The sequence below is a fragment of the Anolis sagrei genome, chromosome 2, assembly GCF_037176765.1.
Source record: "Anolis sagrei isolate rAnoSag1 chromosome 2, rAnoSag1.mat, whole genome shotgun sequence".
Classification (NCBI taxonomy): Eukaryota; Metazoa; Chordata; class Lepidosauria; order Squamata; family Dactyloidae; genus Anolis; species Anolis sagrei.
Window position 1 is genome coordinate 238,639,285 of NC_090022.1, and position 25,713 is coordinate 238,664,997.

Here is a 25,713-nt window from a genome sequence, read left to right on the forward strand (position 1 = left end):
AAAGACTAACTCTCTACTAAGTTCAGAAGCTCCAATTAGTTCAAAACATGGCATCCTGATTTAAAAACCATCGAAAGACACATCTCTTCCAGCAGGCCTATTCAGACAGTTTTTAACTATGAGTCTTAAACTCATGTCCTTTATGTCTGTTTTGCGTAGTTTAATAAGTATTTTATAGAAATGCAATTGTAATATTTTATAGAAATATGTATACTGGTTGAATTTTTGTGATGTTCATGTTTTTTAATTGTGTTGTAACCTGCCTTGAGTCACAGAGAGAGGCGAGTAAGTATTATTATTATTATTATTATTATTATTATCTGACATGAGTGATAGCCTATGATGATGATATTGACTAGTTTGTGTCTGGGTTATCTATAGGATATCCTTGTACCATAAAATCTACCCATATGCCCAGGTCTTCTGGGGAACTTGTGCTTCAGTTAACTAGGACCAAATTGACAACTGTTAACCAGAAGATTTTTCATAGTCAAACCCAAATTGTTGAAGGACCCGCTAGAAGAGATTCAACAGCTGGATATGCTTTTAAAACATCATTAAAGACCAATCTCTTCCAGCAGGCCTATCCAGATGGTTTTTAAATCACAATTTTTAAATAATTGATTGTTGTTAACATGTATGTTTTTAAACTGGTGTTATGCTCTTTCAATTATGTATTTTTAACTGATGTTCATGTTTTTAATTCTGTTGTATGTCCATTTGCTGTTGTATTATAATCCGTCCTTCTCCACATCAATCCATAGCGAGAGAGAGAGAGAGAGAGGAGAGAGAGGTAAGAAATAACAACTTCATTACTGCAGCTCGCTTCAAATGGGTTTTTGATCCTGTGTCATGCTTGAGTATATTGCGGCAGTGAAATGCAATGTCATAAACTGACTAATCTCTCTCTCTCTCTCTTTCTTTCTTTCTTTCTTTCACTCTCTTTTTCTTTCACACACTCACTCAGAAACACACTCTTTATAACATGTATGCAGAGAGGGAGGAAATTATGATTTTGGAAGTCTTAGAAACATGTTTTAACTCTTTTCTGTATGCTATGTTGTAAAGGTTTCTACAGCAGAGTAAAACAAACTTGTGGCAAGCATTCAACCCCCAGCCCAATTTGATGTCTGTGACTAACCCGTTCACAGCTGTTCAGCCAGCCATAAATAAAGGAAAGCTACAGTTTTATATTCATAGCAACTATGGCTAATCCCATTTAAGAGCTCTGCAGTGGCACCTGGCCAGATAAATGCTTTCTTGATTTTTTTATAACCAGGAACAATTTGCTTTCCTGCTGACCAGAACAGCAATTTTATTTACCCTTATTTCAAAGGCTTTCCACTCCTCTTCTTGTGCCAGCTTCTGATCACTCAGCTAAATATGCACAGATTGTAACTGCATTCTTTGTATTATCTACCTTAAGTCACACATGAAAGAAAGTTCAAAAACAGAGCACATAGGCATAAACCCAGAATATATAACTCCCATATGTTTATACAAGGGATAAGTGGGATGCAAGTCACTTAGATATGCTTACATAATTGAGTTTGGAGTGGTGGTACAAATAATCGAATTTGTTGCATTAATCCTTAATTCATTTACATTAATGTCAGTAGGAATTATTAAATAATGTGTTCCAGTGCCTATATTAATATTGCTTTCGATAAGTGTAGTTAACCACTCCATACACAACCTTAACACCAACCTAGCAATGCATGCTTTGGCATAAACTTGGCTTCCATCTGGTTGGTTGGTTTCAACTAGAGTGAACCCATCTAATCAGATGTTGATTGTAAATCAATACATGGACAATCCCATTAATTCAACAGGTCTACTGTAGTCAGGACTAACAATATAATTTGAACACAATCTCCATAGTGATGGGGGGTTTTTTTGCACAAAAAGAGAGTAGGTAGTGAAACTTCAGTGTGCCTCAGAAAATCTGCCAAGTCGCTGAAATCCACAGGACAAACCTGGGAAAAGAGAAACTACATAATCCTGGTTGGTGCCAGTCAATCACAGCTCAGGGAAGAACTGTGAAGGAAGAGGGACTTTAGTGAAGAAAAGATACAAAACTGAGATTTATCTCTGACAGAAGGCAGATAGGGTAAAGATGTTGCTGAGATAGGGAAAATATGTAATAGAGACAGGATAATCACCCAGGATGTTGAGGAGGTGGGGAGATATCTACACATGGTTTAGAGGAGATGTGAATTATTAAATAGTTCAGGGGTTAATGTATAATCTAATTATATATTAACGTATTAATAAACTTCAACCTTTTTTTACAACTGTGACTGACTGTTCCTGCTAAGTTTCAATAGTGAGTCTGGTTATGCTTACCACAGTGAGCCAAGAGAATAATGCATCCACTAGGGGATCACCTTGAGACCTATCTACTAGATCCAAGAAGGGATCTTGAGGGGTAAGGGGGTATCTGTCACAAGAACCTTCCCTCCATCGCGTTCAAAGGCATGGTTGACAGATATAAGAAAAAGTGGCTTAATGGCTCTCAAACTCCTTCCTGGGGAGACTAGAATAGCTCTCTCTATGCTTTCCTTCTATCAGTAGAATGTTGTTGTTGTTATTGTTGTTGTTATTATTATGAAAGAACTTCTAAGAGAAGCTGACCTGATGGTACTCTTTGAAGCTTTCATGTATGTTATCATGTAAATAGTATGTTTTATATAATGTTTATATCTTGTGGATAGTTTAATTCCATTTTTTTAATGTTTTACTGTATTGTGTTTTAATTTTTCAGGTGGAGGTGTCCTGAGGAACACTTATGGGAAGGAAGGGAAATAGATATGATTGTTAGCAATAGACAGAATTCTGTAGCTGCTACTTAGGACTTTATCATACCAGACTGTTGCCTCACAGTAATCATCAAATGGAAACTTATTAACAGGAAATTGATTCAAAAACAATCAGAATCACGTCTGTCTGCAATCATAATATTTGTGTCTCCTCTACCAGGCCTCTCTTTTCCTGATTTCCTGACTTCTTATTAAACCTCACTCAATCCCACCTTTCTGTAGGCTTTGCAAAAGAGGTCTTCCCACCCCCCAAAAAATATTTTAAAGTGTTTTTTAAACTCTACAAGTGAATAGGAAAGAAGAATAGTGCAGAATGATTGGCCCAAAGGGAGAAGGTGTTGGATTTCTCAGGGGAAGGAGAGTTTTACCCTCGATAGTTAGTGAATCATGGAAGGTGGGGAAGCAAACCAGTAGTGGGGTGCACATGGTATCTTTGATATGGAGTTGCTTACTTGCCTGCCTCATAAGATAAGTCCTATAACTAAAGTAACCTCTCCTGGCTTGACCGTCTCACCCCAGACCTTAAATGTCATTCCCCTGCACTCCAATTGATGACAGAATGGCCCTTCCCTGAAAGCAACTGATGCTCGTTAAAGTAGGTTTGAGGGGATAGTTACAGTTTTGGCAATAGTGCCATATCATGATTGAGTAGCAGTCATTAATGAAGAACCTTTACTTAGATCTCATCAACTGTCACTGTTTCATGGTCATGATTCTTACTTGGTCACAAGTGTTTCTTCCTTCCCAACCTACTAAATGAGGCATTAGTAGCATGGAGAAAAGGAAGTCAATTCTGCCAGCAATTAAAATGATATTTCCATCAGATTTGTTGGTGTGAGGAGGGTAAGGATGGGAGAGGGCTCTAAGTACACTTAACTAACTAAATAACTAATTAACTAACTGTTAGAGTCTTCTTCTCTGGAGGCTTTCACGCAAAGGCTAAATGGCCATCTGCCAAAAGAGCTTTGCTTGTGTGTTCCTGCATGGAAAAATGGATTGGACTGGATGGCCCTTGTGATCTCTTCCAACTCTAGGAATCTATAACTAACTATACTTAATTATAGATTCCCTCTGCTCCTGTTTTTCTTGTAGGTCTAGTGTTTCACTCACCACTTTCTTCTATCATACTGTCCCACTGATCCTTCTCCTCCTTTATACATGCACATGCTCTTTGGCTGATTCTGTCATCTTCCTCCTAAATCTGCTGTTTCTTGACCTGGCCTCTCTTTCATGTCTGAGGCTGTCCAACTAATACAGGGAGTTTGAAGCAGCAATGCAGAGAGAGATTCATAGTGAATTATAAGACAATCCTTGAAATAAAATAAATAAAAAGGGGGAAATAATCTTTCATCCTTTTTTCATCTCTACCAGTGAATAAGCAAAAATAAAATGAATGGCAAGCTCATTCGCATTATATCATTTTATTGAAAAGAACAAGTTGTATTTAAGTTATAGAATGAAGCTAACTTTGTTACATGAATAAAAGCAAAGCATTCAATGGATTGGCCATGATGCATTAAATCTACTGTGATATTTCCAGTCTCTGCTAAATAAAGTACACAAACATGAGTAATAGGATAGGGCCATGACACTGGGCCTGTTTTCAACAACTCTAATCTCATTGCATGTATTTTCAGTCAAGGGTGTATTTCCAACAAGTTGCAAGAAAAATATTGCAGAAGTGGACTTTGTTTTGTTTTTTGGAAAAAATTACAACATTCCTTTTTAATATCTGCTTTATTAGAAGTGATAGTTGTATACTTATATTGTAAACATAAAATACATTTACATTTCATATTGCTGAAATAAAGATTGGAGCATTTGACTTGACTTTAAAGAAAAAATTCAGATACCACCCAATACAGCACCTCATGGTATCACCTCCATGGAGCGCTGCCTATACCAAACCAGGCCTCAATATGGTAACTAAAATACCAGAAAAATTGACAAAATCAGTGACTATTAATAAAAATAAGAGCAAAATACCCCTCAGCATGTGCTTGTAGCAATTGCAGATGAAACCACCTGATCTGAAGCATAATTGTAATTGGATAATTAATTAAACAATGTCCTAAAGTATTGATTAAATGGATTGATTCCTTCATGCTTAAAAAAAAACATTTTAGCTTATATTGGTCTAACAGTTTTATGTAAGTCACTTTGAGTCCCATTTTGAGAGAAATGAAAGAGAGAAGCCAAATAAATAATTAATATAAAATATGTTTCTACTCAATTTAAGCAAACATAAATACACATCTTTCAAATACCTTTCCATCAAAGTTCTTTATAGTTATAAAGTCACATTATGTAATTACCATTTTTAATTAAACAATTTCTAATTTATATACACACACCATTGCTATCCTATCCGCTCTTGCATTATGAGTGTTTCTTGTTAGATAGACATCTACATATCTAATTAGAAGTGTGCGGTTGAACCAACACCATATCACCTTCTAAAATTCTAGTCAACTTGGAAGTATTTTGAAATCCCAGTGTTAGGTTTCATATGTAAACTTTTCTAAATAATTAATAGTTTTTCTTGAATAATGAATCATGTGAAAGATGCTTCTCTCGAAGCAAGGACTGCCAGAGTTTATTTCCCTTGTGCTTGAGGACACACTGCAATTTTCTTTGAACTTTCTGGAGTAATTGGCTGTGGTTCTGTGTATGTTAAAAAGCAAAGGGAGAAAGTTATTTTTAATGCAGACATAGGGCAAAAAATAGCCTATTTCTGCATAATGAAATTTACAAACCTTGGGCCAAATGAATGGCACAAGAAGTAAACAAAAATGGTTCTTGAATTTTGTATCTGATGGCTACAGCTAAACATGCAGTTTCCATCAACACACCATCCCTATTCAAGTTTTCTGCTTAATCACTTCTTGAGTGCAGACCTCTATAGTGTCTAGCCTTTTGTGGCTCCATGGGCTCCATGAAGCTCACAATTCTAAAACTATCTAATCTGTATGCCAAATTTAGCTGGACACATCAAGATCTATGCTATAGAAATTCACCATCATTACATGGACAAAGTACTGACAACGATATCAGTATGGTGGTTGTCGAGTTTCCATAGAAGCAATATTAATCTGCCTTTCCCTCTGCTATTTCATTGAGCTGTAACCTTCTCATCTACAACCATTTACCAATTATTTGACATGCTTCTTTGGATATAGTATTACATTCATAAGGAGACTCCTCAAAATAAATTAAATTATCCTGAAGCATTGTTTGGGGATTTCTGTCTAATTTACATTAATCAAGAGGACTGCAGGGTCAATGTTCAAATCTGACCCACTCACCATTATTAACTTATATCTATAAATCCCCAATTTGTATATAATAGCTTTTGCTCAGTCTAGGGCAAGGAAAGAAATGAATCTATTAGTTGGTTCTCTGCAGTGACCCTAAAATAATGAATAGGCAGAGCAAGCATACCCAGCCTTGGTCCCATCCCACCTGTCCCCTGTATCCCCCCCCCCCCCCCGCGCTGCCTTTAGTTTTTGTTATAGGTGCAAATTACACTACGCACATATTTAATGAATCATAGGGGAAGCCATATTAAGCATCTTTTAAGTGTAATATAAAGTCTAATATGAGAAATATTGACTGATTTGGTGTGATTTCCATCACAGTGGAACCTCTGTGCTTTAAATAAATGTGTCTTTGTTGCTCTTTACATCAAGTTCTTGTTAGAAGACCCTAAGGTGAATCTATCATGAGGTTTTCTTGGTAAGATTTGTTCAGAGAAGGTTTACCATTGCATTTCACCAGGGATGAGAGAATATATAAGGCCTCATCACACTAGAGAAAAAATCCACTTAAAATCCGGTTTCTGTCTCCTGCAGAATTCTGGGGTTTGTAGTATAATGAGACTGTTAAAGGCTCCTCCCTAAACTACAAACCTCAGAATTCTGCAGGAGGCAAAAGACGGATTTTAAGTGGAATTTTTCCTCTAGTGTGATGAGGCCCATATGTCTTAACAAAGATCACATAGTAATTTCCATGGTAAAGAGAGGATTCAAATAATCATTTCTTACAGTCCTAGATCAAAAGTCAAACCAGTGCATTGTGCTATATCTGTATGTCTATAGCAGTAGAGTTAAAATCAACATGTAACCACTTAGAAAAACATCAGAAGACTATTGACTTTGAAGTTAATAGTGTCCCACAATAATTAATTAACCAATCGTAGTTGGTTAATTTCCCAGTGCTGGGTTAGGACTTTCCCCCCTGTGGGTGATTTTATTTTTAAAGGTGGATATTGTTGTTATGTGAATTATTTTAATGATCATGTTATTTCATATTTGTTTTTATCCTTTTGGAAATCAACCCTTTGGGGTATGGGAAGAAATTCATCAAATGAATAAATTAATAGAAGTAATTAATTAACTACAAACCTCAAGGATAATGGGAAAGGCTGAGAGCCCAGTTTTTTTAAAGGACATTTGATCCCATCTGAATTAGTTATTTCAAATATTTGCAAACTGAATGTGCTCAGTATTGTTGTGGTAAGAATTCATTCCCTTTTGGACACACACTGATTATTCTTCATTCAATGAATATTTGCATACCAATCTAGAATGTGGATGCAGGCTCCATTGCATTTTTCAGATATCTGTGAGTTTGGTTCTTCTTTACTCTTTTTATCATTCTTTTTTATTTGTATTGTGTGATGAGACAGGAATAACAAAACAAAATAAGAAAAAAGGAGAATTACCATGTTGACAACATAGACTCTTTACTAAAATAAATTCATGGTGGAACATCTGATCAAATACAGAATGGAATACTGCCTACTTAAAGATTGATCCATTGGATTTCTTATCTCCAGCCAAATAGATTCTAAACAGTCTTATGATGATCTTAGTATTTACAGTAGAGTCTAACTTATCCAACCTTCGCTCATCCAACGGTCTGTATTATCCAATGCCGTCTGCCTCCTGCCCGGATCCACAGCTGTTTCAATACGTTGTAATGTTTTGGTACTAAATTTGTAAATACAGTAATTACTACATAACGTTACCATGTATTGAACTGCTTTTTCTGTTGATTTGTTGTAAAACATGATGTTTTGGAGCTTAATTTGTAAAGTCATAACATAATTTAACGTTTAATAGGCTTTTCCTTAATCCCTCCTTATTATCCAACAATTTTGCTTATCCAACATTCTGCCAATCCATTTATTATTTATGTATTTATGTATTTATTTATGTATTTATTTATGTATTTATTTATGTATTTATTTAATGTTGGATATGGAAGACTCTACTAGATATGAAAACTATGAGAACTTGACTTTTCCTTTTGTGACTCTACTTTTACTTATCTTCTAAACTGAAGAGATTCTTAAGCAATATGTCAGTATCAGTTAACATAATCTTAAAGTTAATCTAAACTATTTATATGTAATATGTCATTTACCCTTACAGTTTTCAGATTTGGGCATATTAAATGCCTGTGTTTCTGCAACTCCTTTTCTGCCAAGTCCAATTCATGCAACCATCTTATATTACTCATTTGCCTGAATAGTTGATCCTAATAATGAGGTTTAGGGTTTTTTTGTATGTGAAAATCACACTAACTTTGTGTAGAATGACATGATAAGTGTGCAAAACTGTGTTGTATATCCATGAATTGATCTGTAATGTGCTGTAATCTAACAAAGTTATATGAAATGATTACAACTCAATACAGTGTATCCAAATAGCTAAATATACCCTGAAGGTTGATTGATGACTAAAAAATTATTTAGCTTGGCAGCTAGAGAAAAAATCATGTACAAGTGGGTTAAAACCCAAAGGGACTGAAAATTCATTTTGAACAAATTTGATGAAGGGTTATTATGCTATAATCTGTTGCAGCAAAAACAGCAGTTTCATGACACTGTGAAACCTTAGCAAGTTCTGTTTGTTATAAACTGCCATGGATCTCAGTTCACTTTATTAGATGCAAATGAATAAGCAGACCAGAATTCAGTCTGTGCCAAATAGTCAATCGGTAGTCAATATCATGCTACAAGATATTTTGTTCCTTTTGTTCCCACAACCAAAATCTTCCCTATTCCTCGTGAATGTGAAAGAAATGGAAGTAGAGAAGATCTGGTCTTCCAAATGTCATTAAATTCCAACTCAATCATTCCTCCTCATTGGTTAAGCTGGTTAGGAGTGATGAGGTTAGTAGTTCATGTACACTGTAGGAGTTTATGTACACTGTAGAATTAAAGGTGGATATCACTTTTGATATCACTTTAGCTGCTGAGTGCTATGGAATCATGGGAGTTGTAGTTTTACAAGGTCTTTAGCCATAAAAACAACAACAACAACAACAACTTGATTCTTGTATCCCACTGCCATTTCATAACTGATTTTAGTGTTTGTGTATAGTTATAGTTTATTTTATGTTCTGGCACTGAATGCTGGAACAAACAGAATTTGCTAAGGTTTTACAGTGTCATGAGAGTTCTATGTTGTGCTCCACCCTGAGTCCCCTTCAGGGTGAGAAGGATGGAATAATGTTTTAAGTAAATAGATAAACAAATTCATCTTTTAAATGTATCCCTCATTTCAAACAAAGTTTGTTGGACTTCTTTTGTGAAGCTCTCCTCCTCTAGGACTGACAAATTTCCATTTACTGGGACTTTCTGATTCTTTGCAAACTTCTAAAATGCATAGAATGCTATTTTAAAACTGGGGAGAGAGGAAATAAGTGAATGAATGAATGAATGAATGAATGAATATAGTAGTGGTGCATCTTACCCATATTTTATGATCATGAACCAAAAGCAATATGTTTTAGCAGCTTTTAGGAGTTCTCACCAAGATAAATTTTCCAAATACATTTCCTGTGTGTTGAAAACGGTGGTGTCTTCTCCTCTTCAGTAAGCAAGCAATTTCAAGCCTTCTTTCAATGAAAATAAAAGGCCCTTCTCTAGCGCAATCCACTAATGAAAGGCAACGTCTGTGCCCTGTAATTTATGCATTTATGAAGTGGCCTTATAAGACAAGGAGAGTGTTCGGGAATGAAAGGAATAGTTAAGTTTTAAGGATTCTTTTGATGTTTGAAGGGGAGTAAGGAGCCAGGGATCATATAACAGTGGCTACCTTGTGCCCTTAGTGAAAATGGGCTTATGTTGAAGGATACAATTTCTGTGGGTCCAAAATGGATATACAATCCTCATTTGATTGGAAGTAGCCCATAAATCCTCCCATTATAACCAGATGGCATTGATTAGAAGAGCCATTTTGAAGAATTCCGCCTTGCTAAGGATGAGGGAGAGTGGTTAAAATTGTCTAAAGGGCCTGTTAGTTGAGAAAGACCTCCCCCATTTCATTCCCAAATTCCCATTCCCACCATGTGCTCTTCCCCCACCCTCAGGTGCTTTAGATTCTGTTCTAATAAAAACCTGACACAAAGCAGGGAACTTAGTTCTATCTACACAAAGGGCCAGAAGCTTTTGAAGGAGAGGAAGTGCAGAAGAAAGAAAAATCCAGAGCCACTGTACTGAGTAGCACTGGATTCCATGTAAATCTGGTAAATCATCCTTGCCTCCCCCTCCCCCCCCCCCCCTCTCAAATGTCTGTTTTTTCAGGCTGCTTTCAATGTAATTTGGAACATGTTGAAAAAAAATTGCATTGATGTGTTAGAGGGAATGGGGGAGGGGGAGGAGGAAGGGAGGAAGAGTGGAAGGAAGGAATGAGATATGACCCAGCAACCTAAAACAAAGTACTGCAGACAAGAAGAAAAAATGAATATATTTATAAATATATATTTCCCCAGGGGGAAAAAATCACTCCACAATAGAAGTTTGATTTGGGGGTGGGAAGGGAGTTGCCGCCATTTCTTGGATGTAGAATCCGAATAGAAGCACTCTGTTTCATAACTCATTAAGCACATAAGGTGGGAGAGATACTTTACTCCTCTGAGTCCTTATCGCAGCATTTTAGAGTGAGATTGTCCAGTACCTTGGATAGCTCAAAGTTACAGATCAAAGTTAAGACTAAACCATAAAGCAGTTTTACTAACCTTGTGGCATGCTTTCCATATAATTTGGAGCATGTTGAAATAAAATTGCATTGATGTGTTAGAGGGAAGGGGGGGAGGGAGAGAGAGAGAGAGAAGAGAGAGAGAGAGAAGGAAGGAAGGAAGCATACTGGCATCAGTATCGTACTTTCCCTGGTCTTAAGAAAAAGTCAGAGTGACCTTAAGATTTCTGTATTCCTCCTTGGGATCAGAGTAGTGATATTTTTCAGGGAGAAAGAGAGTATGGCATGCCCCTGCTCACTGGCAGCTTTGGCCATGCTCCTTACTTAAGTGCAGACCCTGACATCTTACTCCCAAAGGAAAAAAAAAACCCCATTAACAGCCCTTACAAGATCACAGGCTGGTATACAGATGAAAATCAGTTAACTATTTCGAGCCATTTCAATTTAAAACAAAGAAGTATTGGAATATGAGTGCTTGACGTTGACCTTTCAGAGTATCTGATACACTAGGCAGAAGTTTGAAGAGCTCACCAGTCCATTCCACCTTAACACAATATCTAGCAGAGGAAGTAATCAAACTTCATAAGGTATCTGAACAGTTTTACTCACAAATCCTTGTGCATAATCAATAGAGGTTCATCTTCTAGATGAAAGGTGAAAAAATAAAGAATACTGCCCAGAGAGTTGGTGCAGCTCACCAAAGAGAACTCTTATCATACATGCTTCCTGGAAGGCAGGCAGGAAGAGAGAGAGGAGTGTGAAAACAGATGTGAGTCCAGACAACAAAGAAAAGGGCTATGTGATGCAGGAAGACAGCTGCTGTGAGCAAATATACAAGCAAACTAGAAGTTAGGATAATCTCGATGTGCCTAAACTCCTGGGGACTGGCATGCAGTCTAACTACCACTGAGCTTTGACATGCAAAACTGGCAGACTTCAACAAGAGGAATAATTTTTACAGCCTTAATATTTGTTGAACAATTTAGCATATTAGAAATATATTAGAAAATTAAACAATTCAAAGAGTACAGTACAAAACAGTGCTAATTGAACCTGGGTGGGGGAATATGCTTGAACATTGGTTATTTTGCTCTTGAGTGTTAAATCTTGCAAGGGAAAAGTACCATTGTAACACAAGTTGAGTGTCCCTAACCTGAAATGCTTAAAATCAGGAGTGTATTGAATTTCAGTTTTCTTTCCTCCATATTTTGGATGAGCTGCATTTGCATTTATGTGCATAATGAGATATCTTAGAGATGGGATCCAAGTCTAAACACAACATTAATTTATATTTCATATCCATCTTATTATATACATAGTCTGAAGGGAATTCTATACACGTGTTTTTTTAAGTGCATCAATCAATTTTTTATTTATTTCATATCAAAAGCATTGCATAAATTAGTATAAAACTGATCAGATAGAAGGAACACAAGTAGCTCCTTTTGACCAAAAATGGGCAACAGCAACTGCATTGTCTGTAGCCTCCAACAACTCTTCCTCTGTACATGAGGCAGGACATTGCAGACAAGAATACAGATGCGGAGTTGCCTGTTCTGCTCCACAGTCGCACAAGCTGGAGGATTCTTTTAGGTAGTGCCATTTTGCCAGGTTGTCTTTTGATCTGTCCACTCCACTTCTGAGTCTGTTCAGGGACTTCCAAGTTGCCCATTCTTGGTTTGCCCCTGGAGGAAGACCCTTGTGGGGGCATCCAACTGGGATTTCCTGGTTTGCTGTTGCTGGGTGAACGTTAAGAGGAGTGGTGGTTCTCATCAATTAAATTATGTGTCCACTGAACCACCAGAAAGCAAATGTGTCACTATCTAAATCACTTTTGGGGACAAAGTCAGAGTTTGGAGTATTTGAGAATGTTAGAGATTTTGGAATTCCAGATAAGGGATACTTAACCTGTACAACTGTGAAATTATAACACTTCGGCTATGTGTAAAATTTAATTATAATTATAATTTCCCTTGTTTACTCTTTTATATGATATTAAAGATCGGGAGACTTAAAAATACAAGGAATTGTATCCTCCTACCACTCAGAGCCTTTGGTTGTTATAAATGTTTGATTCTCACTGACTCTGTTATTAAGAGATCTAGAATAACATTAATTATATTTCTCATGACACTTTTATATACTGATTTAATAATCCTCCTCTGCATTATCTGAATTATTTATACCAAATTAAAACTTTTTTCTTGGTGACACTCGAATGTTCATATCTGTTTCACTTTCTACTGTTTTTCATTTTTATTGGGCTAAAATTGAATGAATGCTATTATTTGCACTTTGTTGTTTTAATTTAAAAACCCTGCAATACCAGTCTAGGATTTTAAAGTCAAACCTACATCTACAATTTTATTGTAATCAGCCTCTAGTCTGTGCTTGATGCAGTTTTGATTTAGACCTTCCAGCTGAGACACAGTAGGGGAGATAAACCCTGAACAGTATGATCATTTTGCCCATGTCAAATACTGGAAATGAAGTCACCGGGGATGCCAATTGACACTTCAGTATTTTTGATGTCATTTTAAAAAATGAAATGAAAAAAGCCATAAATGTATAGCCCTGAATGTTAGAAAAAAATAAGTTAAAGCATTTGAAAGAATATATCATATAATATAAAAATACAACAGTGTAACAATCTATATTTCTCATTACCACTTTGAAGAATGAACATCAACCTTAGTTCAGATGGTATTGTAAGGCTCATTTTTGTGAGCTGTTTTAAAACAATGAAATCATCAAGTAGTGCAGTTTTTTAAAACTTTCCTTGTTGGTAACACGCTTTTGAGGTATGCATCCTTTTGCGACATAGTAGTTCAATTTTGCTAGCAAACCAGAGATTGAACTAACCCTTTATAAACATTTTCTTATAATACATATTATTTGTGTGTGTGTGTGTGTGTGTGTGTGTGTGTTTCATATAAGCTTTACTGTATAAATGAGGTTCAGGTTTTTTTCCTGTACACTTCTTACATACTACAGTTTATCGTTGTGTAGTTTCCTCTATAACTACTCCATGCAGTTCATCAAAAACATCACTGTCAACAGATTCTCTTTTCTTAATTAGAAATTTATGAATTTTATTATTAATTATTGCAACTCAAACATCACATTACACAAATTCTAACCATTATAACAGTACCTACACTTGAATAGTCCCAACACTTCTCTTCTGTAGAGATTTATCCTCTCTGGAGGTTTTTAAACTAAGGCTAGATGACTTTGTTAGGAGGGCTTTAACTGTATGTTCCTGTTTGGCTGAAGGGGGTTGGATGAGGTGCCCTTTGAGGGTCTCTTCCAATGATGTGCTTCACTTCCCAACAGCCCCCCACCCATGAGCCCCTACTCCTCCCCCCCCCCCCCATGAGCCCCTACTGCTCCTTATTCTCTTCTTCCTCGCTGGGGTCACCATTGTGCTTCTAGCATCAGAGGCAAGGCAGAGAAACAAGGACAAGAAGGAGAAAGAGGTTGGCAAAGGCTTGGGCTCTGTGCAGCCCAAGTGGTTTCTGCTGTTGCTGCAGCCACTATCATGCTTTCTTCAAGCAGCTGTCAGGCAACGTGTGTTTGTGGGGACAGAGGAGGGTGTGAGCATTTTTATGAGACACACCTGTACACTCCAAGTGCCACACTAGTGTGTCCTGACATACAGTTTAGAAAGATCTAGTGTGGTGGTTTTAGAATTGAACTAATGGCCCTTCCACACAGCCCTATATTTCCAGAGTATCAAGGCAGAAAATCCGTTCGGACAGATACACTGTGGGCCCAGTGTATCTGTCCGAACGGATCTCCCTCTACGTCCCACCTCGGAACCTAAGATCCTCTGGGGAGGCGCTGCTCTCGACCCCGCCTCTATCACAAATGAGATTGGCGGGGACGAGGAGCAGGGCCTTCTCGTTGGTGGCCCCCCGCCTGTGGAATTCACTCCCCGGGGAGATTAGATCGGCAACGTCCCTTCTTTCATTTAGGAAAAAGTTGAAAACCTGGATATGGGACCAGGCATTTGGACATTCTGGCAGTGAAAGATTTGATGACGAGCTGGAATTTGTCGAGACGGAATGGATTTACGGAACTCCGAACGCTGAGCTCAGGATTAGCCTACTACTGTTTTTGCACTGTTTTGTATTGATGATTTAATTTAATTTGTAACTGTTTTAATTGCTTTTATATATGTATGTATATGTGATAAAGGCATCGAATTGTGCCTTCCTCTGTAAGCCGCCCTGAGTCCCCCCTTGGGGGTGAGAAGGGTGGGGTAAAAGTGACGGAAATAAATAAATAAATAATAAAATTCCACATTATCTGAGTATGGATTCAAATAACCCAGTTCAAAGCAGATATTGTGGGATTTTCTGCCTTGATATTATGGGATAGAGAGCTGTGTGGAAGGGCCCTAGGACTAGGTAGACCTGGATTTGAATCCCTGCTCAGTCATGGAGACCCACTGAGTGGCTTTAGACAAGGCAAAATATTGTACGCTCTCAGCATCAGAGGAAGGCAGAGTCAACCCTTGCACTGAATCTTGCCAAGAAAAACCTATGATAACTTACCTGCAGTCATAAATTAGTTGAAAATACACACACACTCAACCTCTCTGGGGCACCACAATTCCAAGAAGGAACATGTTTAGAGAAGGGCGACCAAAATGATTAAAGGTTTGGAAGCCAAACTCTATAAGGAGCAGCTTAGGGAGTTGGGTTTGTTTAGGTTGGAGAAAAGAAGGTTGAGAGGAGACATGACTCCTGTGTTTAAATATTTGAATGGATGTCACATTTAGGAGGGAACAGGCTTTTTTCTGTTGCTCTAGAGCAGTGGTTCCCAACCTGTGGTCCATGGACTATCAATGGTCCACAAGAAGTAAAATATGGTCCGTGGCCTCACCATTATTACACCGTTGCAACAAGAGTGACTGGTCTCATGAAACCCTCTTATAGTGCCGAGGCTTATTAAATATGGCTTTCTGTGGGCAAGCAGATGGCGACTACTGGATGGCATATGTTCTGTAATAGAAACTAGAGCTGATGTGGTCTATCCAATGCAGTTTTCTGAATCAGCACCCCAAATAACCAAAATAAATCTAAAGTTGACCAAAATCTGATTCGTAACCCTTTTGGTACGAATGTTGGAGAGTGACCCCTGTCAAAGTGGTCCCTGGTCAAGTTGGATTGTTTTTGTTGTGTCAGGAGCGACTTGAGAAACTGCAAGTCGTTTCTGGTATGAGATAATTGGTCATCTGCAAGGACGTTGCCCAGGAGATGCCCGGATGTATTGATGTTTTGCCATCCTTGTGGGAGGCTTCTCTCATGTCCCCGCATGGAGAGCTGGAACTGATAGAGGGAGCTCATCTGCCTCTCCCCAGATTCAAACCTGTGACCTGTCAGTCTCCAGTCCTGCCGGCACAGGGGTTTAACCCACTGGGCCACCAGGGGCTCCATCCCTTGACAAGGGCTTCCTAGTAAAAAAAAAAGGTTTGGAACCACTGCTCTAGAAACTAAGACATGGAACAATGGATTAAAATTACACGAAAAGAGATTCCTCCTAAAATAAACATACAAGGGACTTAGAAAACATTGCTCCGAGATAGACAGTCCAAAAGATAATCAATAGGCTTAAGAAAGTCTTTCTTGGAGGAGTATCGTAGCAAGAATATACACTGTATGAAGAACATTTGTGTCATCCGTAAAGAAAATGACTCTTACTGTATTTAGGTGACAAAAATGGGGGAAATGTCATTTTAATATTTCTGAATGATGGTTTCCAAAATATAAAAATGCAACTGAATGTTTATACCCTTAATAATGTGTAAAGAAAATAAGCAATCCTATATAAGTCATTGATTTTATTTTTTTAAAAAAACCTTACTCTACTTCCCTCCCCTTCTTTCTTCTTTTTCATTCTCTTTTCCAGTGACATTTCCTATGATGAGTACTCAGAAAGAATAGCTATTGCTGCTCTTGTCAGTTTTGTTTTGTCAGCTCGATATTCTAGGCCTTGCTTTGCCATTTTCAAGGTCTCTTTCAATCCCGGGAACGCAGCTGGCACTTCAATCAGGAGCTCACACCGTGAAGAAACTGGCAGTTGATCCCCAACCAACTATGTGGAAGATATATATTTCACAGTACACAGTGGAATACCCTTTTCATTTCATCATTGAGAGAGACTGCATCACTCATGAGCTCTTCTCTACAAAAATATTAATAATGTCCCATTCTCCTAAGGGATGAGAACATTTCAGAACTGAACTTCAATGACCTTAGCTTGTCAGATTGATATGATTTTACAAAACCTGAGAACGGCGCTTTTCTTCTGCCCTGGTGACTTGGTTTTAAGCTCTATGAGGTCTCCTGTCACAGGACATTTTTAATCGTTTTCCTGGAAAGGTGATATGTAATGTTGAAAGTGACTTACTAGAAATAAATGGCGCAAAATGGTAAGCTGATGTAAAACAATGCATTTAAGTGACAAAAAATAATGTTAGTACAAATAGCATCTTTTCACTTTTCTGTTTATTGAAGATTTCCTTTTTCCTATTCTACTTGGTAATTTAATTCTAATGAAAAGCTGATTTCCTGAACCATCATCTTTATGCGATATGAATGACAGTAAGAATTCAATGCCTTTGAAGGGTACTAGGGGACCACAATACATAATTATAGTAGTATTACTCCACTTTAGCTGCCATGGCTCCATTTCCTTTGTAATCCTGTGTTTTGTGGTTTGGTAAGGACATAGAGCTTTTGCCTCTCATTCAAGTCTTTGTCTTCTTCTTCCTGGAAGTAAGACCATAGGTCTAAGCTCTCCTCTAGGCAGGGTTCCAGACCTTCATGGTGCTATCTATGTTTGCACTGTTTCTGATGGATAATATTAATGCAGTGGCTGGTGACATGCTAACACATTACTGAACTATTCAAAATTTGCAAGAAATAAGGGAAAATTCTCAACAGAATATTCTTAGCTGAACTTCTGAGTAACTAAGAATATTTTTTTAGGATACGGTTAAGGAAAATCACAACACAGTAGATTAAACCAGATTTTTCTGGAAGATCCTGTTTTGTTCATTCAGTTGTAGATCAATGTTACTCACAATTCATGGAACGCCCTATGAATTGTTCACAAATTTCAGATAGCCCAAAGATCTGTAGCTAAATTGTTAATTTTGGATCATACAGAGAGTACACACCAACCTTGCTGCAACAGCTGCATTGAGTGCCCATCGATTTCCAGGAAGATTCAAAGTGCCTATAAAGCCATATACAGCTTAGGTCCAGGTTAGTGGAAAATGTTATCCTCCATATAAACCTGCTAATGTTTGAGGTCTTCTAGGGAGTTCCTTCTATCTGCCTCATGAACCTCCCAGATACATCTGAAGAGAACACAGGAGAAGATTTTCACCAAGGCTGCTGCCATCCTCTGGAACTCCCTTCCTAGAAAGCCTGGACTGACACTGTCCTTCTAATCTTTCATTGAATAGTTAAAACCCTTTTTTTATTCTGGCAGGTCTTTGAAAAAGTATTGTTTTCAGTTAAACAGGTCTCTTATATTGTGTTGGACTTGTATTTGTTGTTTAAACATATTTGTTTTTAACTGGTTTTAATTTTACCATGGTTAAATTGCTTTTTAACTTTTATATTCTTTCTTTATTTATTTATTTATTTCGGGCACTTCTACCCCACCCTTCTCAACCCCCAAGGGAGGACTCAGGGTGGCTTACAACAGGCACAATTCGATGCCAACAATTCAACAGATAAAATACATAACCGCAATAGCCACAATAGTTAAAAACAATCAATTACTACAATAACAACTAGAAAACCAATCTAGTGACCAAACGTTCACCGAGTTCTAAAATCCATAAGTCCATTCAGCATTACCATAGTCCTTTCCAAATTGTGATCGTCATTACCTTGTCTGCCAGATTACCCAAAAGCCTGGTCCCATATCCATGTTTTCAGCTTCTTTCTGAAGGAGATGCTGATGACCTAATTTCCCTGGGGAAATGTCCTGTCCTTCATCCCTACCAGCCTCACTTGTGATAGAGGCGGGGCCAAGAGCAGATCCTCCCCAGACGATCTTAAACTCCGAGGTGGGGCATAGAAAGAGATACGTTCGGGCAGGTACGCTGGGCTGGAGCCGTATAGGGTTTTATAGGTCGAAACCAGCACTTTGAATTCTGCTCAGAACTGGATCGGCAGCCAGTGGAGCTGACATAACAGAGGGATGCTATGTTCCCTGTATGACGCTCCGGTGATTAATCTAGCTGCCGCCTGTTGGACTAACTGAAGTTTCCGAACAGTTTTCAAAGGCAACCCCATGTAGAGCGCATTGCAGTAATCTATTCGGAATGTAACAAGAATGTGGATCACTGTGGCCAGATCAGACTTCCCAAGGTACAGGCGCAGCTGGCGCACAAGTTTTAATTGTGCAAAAGCTCTCCCGGCCACCGCCGAGACCTGGGGTTCCAGGCTCAGCGATGAGTCCAGGATCACTCCCATGCTGCGAACCTGCATCTTCAGGGGGAGTGTAACCCCATCTAACACAGGCTGTAACTCTATGTCCTGTTCGGCCTTGCGACTGACCAGTAGGACCTCTGTCTTGTCTGGATTTAATTTCAATTTGTTAGCTCTCATCCAGTCCGACACAGCGGCCAAGCACCAGTTCAAGGTATCCTTTGAATGTTTAGCTGTGTTTGTTTTACCTGTTGTAAGCTGAGTGAGCTTCAAGTTGAGAAAAAGATGGGACATGAATAAATATAACAATATAACAATAACATCAACCTACATACTTGAAAGTCTGTTACAGCTGTGTAGATACACCTGAAACACTGTCATTAAACTACATGGAAGTGAATGCAAATCCTTTTCTCTACCAGCATTTATTTGCATTTATGTATCTTCCAAGAAGAGGGGAAAAACAGAGTAATTACATATCTGTGTATTTTTCACAGTTGACACTGTACCTCAGCATATGGCCTCTGTGTCTCAAAATATATCTCCAACCTATCAGAAAGACTGGGGATTATATATAACTGCAGCATTAAAAAGAAAACTCCTCCCAGGCATTAAAAAAGACACCAGACTTTGTAAGTATGTAATGAGATTCCTTAATGGTTTTATATTTAGCACTTCCAAAATTTGCCTTATTATAGACAATTGGGAGAACAATTAGGGTCCACTTTAGTAGACATAAACTATAGTATTGACTCAGTGCACAGACTTTCATGCTTCAAAGCACTGGTTTTCATAATGTAATAAAAATTGCTTTTGGGGAAAGGAAAGGACAGACGTAAGAGAGTTCAATAAACACCTCTTTAAAAAATTAAAGAAGTTTTTAATGCACTACCTTTAACAACTCTGATAAACATATCTCAGAGGAAACATTAATTAAGAAAGGAATGGATAAACTAGGTCCTTTACATTTCCTTATCAGAATCCCAAACATGGGCTGCAGTCCTTATTCAGACATCCTGGCAAAGTGCGTGTCATGGTAACCTGTCTCAATTCATGGCAGAAAAGTAGCAAAAGATGGGAATATTTTACCTTTCCCCTTCTCAATATTTCAGTTTCCCCCCTATACCAGATATCTAAACAGACCATATAGTTTGGGCTCAGTCCTACTGAAATAAGTAAACTTACGGCATGTATAACTAACTACCTACCTATGAGTGCAGGAACACCAGGTTTGTAGATTCATATCCGAAATCTGTTCTTATTAAGAGAAGGGCTATTAAGTCCCCCTCAGGGTGAGAAGGGCGGAGTAGAAGCAACCGAAATAAGAAATAAAAATATTTCAACACCAGATCTTTGTCATAAAGTGCAACTTCTAAGGAGGTTTCAAGGAAGAGGTTTTGAATAAGCACTATAAATGTGCTTATTCAACATGCCTGGCTTTGTCAGTCCATAAACAAAGTATGCTGATCTCACTTGTGTCCAAGTGGCCTAGCAGGATATTTTTAAGATTAACAGTGATTATAGCATTAAGCCAGTGGTTCTCAACCTGTGGGTCCCAAGATGTTTTGGCCTTCAAATCCCAGAAATCCTAGCAGTTGATAAACTGGTTGGGATTTATAGGAATTGTAGGCCAAAACACCTGGGGATCCATAGGTTGAGAACCACTGCATTATATCATCAGCAGCTCCCAAACCCCATGATAAGATAGTACCTCTTTTAAGAACTGTTTGTTGTCCAACCCCGACATACACTGTAGTTTCAAAAGCTTGGGAAAGAGTAAGTAGCCATATGGAACCCTCTAAAAATGAGGTCAAAGCTAGGTTAGTTGTGCTCTAGTCCTATTACATTTAACAGTAAAAATTAGTCATTACTCAGGAAGACATATTAATTCCAATGTGATCTAAGTTCAGTTAAATTGCTTTTAATCCAATCCATTATGATTCCAAATGTCTATACATATTCACAAAATACCTGAATTTATTTTAAGATGTTGGAGGGATAAGAGATCCCCATAAAACTTTTCTTAACACCCTTCAGAAGTAAAATAACCCTCTAAGGTCTGGAATAACACTTATGGATTTACGGTTTTCTTTAAAAGTGACACCTGTTATAGGTATCTCAGCACAAATACAGATGGCTTAGCAAATCAGAGAAGTGTTACTTGATGGAAACAACTGGCAGAAATAAATAACCTGTGGAAATTTTCAACTAAAGAAAGCACAAGGTGAACAAAATCCAGTGGTATCCAGTGGTGGTATATAACCATCTAGGGCAGGATACAAATAAAGTATTATTATTATTATTATTATTATTATTATTATCTAAATTTATTTATTTATTTGCAGCATTTTTATACTGCTCTTTTCAGCCCAAAGGTGACTCAGGGTGGCATACAGATTGGCAACAATTAGATGCCATAAACATACATATATATGTCAATTAAAAACATCACATAATAAAAATCCATATAAAAACCAATTAAAACTATAATAATTAATGTCTGTCAGTTCAACTCCTGATCCATTTCCATCATCTAAGTTTTATTTTAGAATATGTTCTCATCATATCATATACTTGAATACAGGGAATTGTACAAGAGCTGAAGACATTCAGCCCAAGTACCATGTTTGTTTCATCTGGAGTCTTATGTGGCCTTTCAGGCACAGAAGGCTGTCAGTATTAATGAAAACATGGGGAAATACTCTGGAATTGCTGAGAACACAAGGACCTAAAATCATGTACCAGGATTGCTAGCCTATCCTTACAGAGAGCTGGAATATGCCAGGAGAGCCATTCATCCTGTCACATGATCTGGCTAAAAGTGCTTTCAAAAAACTGGTCATGCTTTCAGTCCAGCACATCAGCTCGACCTTAACTCTTCCCAACCCATGCACTGCCCTTCATTGTCCATGTCTGCAATTGTGCACCATTTTTTTTTAATTTACTGGAAGAATTGCACAACTGCAAGATCTGATTCATTCTCATAAGACCTTGTCTTTTTGTGGCTTCATCTCTTTGGAGTTTTCAGTTGGGCAGTAAATTGCCTCCTCATTTTTTGAGTACATAAGCATTGTCTCTTCAAACACATTGTGTGTGTGCGCACAATAAAAATGCATTTTGCAATTCCCAGTTCTCAATGAGGAAATGATTACTCAACAAAGGAAATCTATATAAGTGCCAAGAGTTACCTGCAAAACTGAGCGGTTAACTGAAATTTTGAAAAAAAAAAATCAAACAGAAAGTGAACTGCATGGAGATGGGAAGTTATAGGTATGCAGCTGAAGGTCCTCTCCAGCTGTTCACCAGAAGTGAAATGAGGAATAGTTGGGAATGAGGAAGTGAAGCAAAAAGAAGTGATGCCTATGACAGTAATATGTATTCTCTCAAACCCTCTGCAGCAGCACTTTTTTACTTACCACACCACTTCAACACTGTAAGAAAGTGTTTTCTGCAGCCTAAAAATGAGTTTCCCCCACATATAGAAAAGGACAACTTAACAATAATTGCAAACTGGTTTGGTGAGTATGAGATGATGTCATGAGATGAGGAGCATTTCCATTCATTGTTAGGGAACTGCTGATATGTGCCTCAATCCTCAGATGATAATCTTCTGCATCATGTCATGTGCATATGCTGCAAATATCTAATGAGTCACTGCAATTAACTAGTACCATAAATAGAATTTCATGATGGGCTTAAATGCAAGGCCCAGCATTTAGGCATTAGAGTTGAATACAGTGCATGCTCTGAGATATTCCACAGCTGAGATATTCACAGGGCCATTAGAAATCAACAAATGACTTAAAGGCGCACACACCAATAGAAAGAAAGGCAAGTCTACATAAAAATACAAGAAACAGATTTAGTACAACAATTGCTTATTGAAGGGTAGATGTGGTTTCTTCCAGATTTGAGTAAAAGTTAATTTGAGGGCTGTAGCTTTAGGGTGCTCTTTTAAGCATGTCAATTGTCTGGAGAATAGTGGGAGTTATAGTACAGAAAGTAACTGTTCTAATCTCTAATTTCTCTAGTATACAGCATGTGGTCTTATTTGCTGGTACTTGAGTTTGAGCTCAGTGTGGCCCTAATTAAAATGCACACACCATTCCTCGCGATAACCTACAGTGCTGAGCTAACTTCTCAAGTGATATCCTGCTATAAAGTAGACCGGTTTAGCTAATCATGTCACTATAAATAAAGATAATCCTTTCTGGGACTTGGTGGCATATAATAAACAATTTATTTTAAGCATGTTCCTGGGACAAGCTAAACAGGGAAATGAGTGAGGGAAATGCATTTCTTCTTTTAACATAAAAGCAAACCAGCACCTCTACTTTGTAGTTATTTCTTCTAATAAAGAAGCTACTAACAAACATAAAAGTCAAGTGGTAGCTTTCTGTAAAATAAAAAAAATCAGAAAAGAAAAAGCTCTTTGGGACATGGGTTAAAATGACTTATAAGTTTTAAAAGCAAATTGTGGAGATGCTATACTGTTTCAATGAATTAAACAATACGTGCCATGAATAGAGTAAAATCCAATAGACACAAAGCATGACTTAAAGAAGAAAGCAAAACAGGTGACCAAAATGCTATGTTCACATAACAGCGAATAGTGGATTGAGATTTGGAAAGTGGTTGTAGATCATTGGAATTGAGAAGAACATTGGCTATACCCTTTAGGGCCAATGGTAGAACCAATTCAACATCATTTACAGGGCTGGACAATTTGCACCCCAGACTGGAATATTCAGGGATGTAGCGATCACTGTCTCCCAAAGCAGTTGCTCTACTCCGAACTCAAGAACGGAAAACGGAATGTTGGCAGACAGGAAAAGAGATTTAAAGATGGGCTCAAAGCCAATCTTAGAAACTGTGGCATAGACATTGAGAATTGGGAAGCCCTGGCTCTTGAGTGCTATAACTGGAGATCAGCTGTGAGCAGCAGTGCTGTAGAATTTGAAGAGGCACAAATGAAGGGTGAAAGATAGAAACGTGCCAAGAGAAAGGTGCATCAAGCCAACCCCGACCGGGACCACCTTCTACCTGGAAACCAATGCCCTCACTCCGGGAGAACATGCAAGTCAAGAATAGGGCTCCACAGCCACCTATGTACCCACCACCAAGACACATCACTTGGGGGACCATCATCCTCAGACTCTGAGGGATTGCCTAAGTAAGTATATGACAGCCCAAGAGACAATTAAATGGCTACTGAAGTAGGGATAGCCAATCCTGGAGGATCTGGGGACCCATTTTATGTCAGTAGGACCCACAAGGAATGACTTCCAACAGAACTACATCCTATAATCATTTGGGAGTAGAGGATTATTTATTTCTACTACATCAGGAATTTGCAAATCATTCGTGAAAAGGTGGGAAAAGCCCAATTTTAATTCTGTTCTTCATCAAACCTGGAAAAAAAAAAACATTCAGCATGGTTGTACAAAGCGTGTTTCTTGATTGTACTATTTGGAATCTCCTAAGTAATCACAGAATTGTAAAGTTGGAAGAGACTGCAAGCACTCCCTGCCATGCAGAAATACAGCATACAGCATACAACAAGATAAATCCTGAGATATGGTTCATCACCATACAAGTCAGTCTATTCCACTATCAAATAAGTCTTATGGTAAGATGTTCTGCTTAATCGTTAGGAAAAGTCATGTTTCTTGCTTTTTGAAGAAAATGCTCAATGTTGTTTTATACCTAAGTCCAGTTGTTAGTATTGGGTTGAGAAGGCCTACTAAATGAATGAGTACATAGTAAATGAATGCTTAAGTATGTTGAATTAATTCAATAGGCCCATTCTATTTGGGGCTTACAAAAAGCTGCATATCTTCATATAGCTATCTGATGCTTTCCCAGCTTTCTACCCTTCAGACATCCTATACTCAATAATATCCATTGTCCCCAGCCAGCATGCACAATGCCTGTTTATGGATGAGAAATTTATTCCAACAAATGTGTGGGAAGTTTGATCTACTGAATCCCAGAGTATGGTTTAATTACAGTCACATTTACCACAAAGCATCTTCCTGAACAATTTATTTTTAACTTATCTCACATTAACAATATACTTCTAAAAGCATAGCATTGCATATGCTTTGCATGACATATATATGCATGACAGTTTCTCTACAGAGAGGAAAAAGCATTTGAAATAATGTTGGGTATTTTGCCAAGTCTGTCAAATGAGTAACACTTCCACTTTCTCTGTTCCGTCTCATTAAAATTGTATTCTAATTCTGCCTCAGCTTGGTCTCTTTGGTTGGTAAGTCATTGCCTGCTCATTACTTCTACTGTGAGAGATGAATTTTATTCCAACCTGATAGCAAGGATAAAGAACTGAAAGACAGGCAGCTGGGAGAAATGAAATTAGCTTATTCTAATGCTTTTTTGAAAAGGCTTTTTCATAGCCACGGGTTATGCTAAGTGTCAGTTTGGATTTGT

General features: G+C 37.8%; 1 long non-coding RNA gene across 1 annotated transcript; it reads left to right on the forward strand.

The window, feature by feature from the left end:
- The first annotated feature begins 331 nt into the window (after positions 1–331).
- On the forward strand, positions 332–17,250 carry LOC137096435 (uncharacterized). Its single transcript, XR_010909471.1, has 2 exons — positions 332–793; positions 16,724–17,250. It is a non-coding gene; the product is annotated as an uncharacterized lncRNA (long non-coding RNA).
- The last annotated feature ends 8,463 nt before the right edge of the window (positions 17,251–25,713 follow it).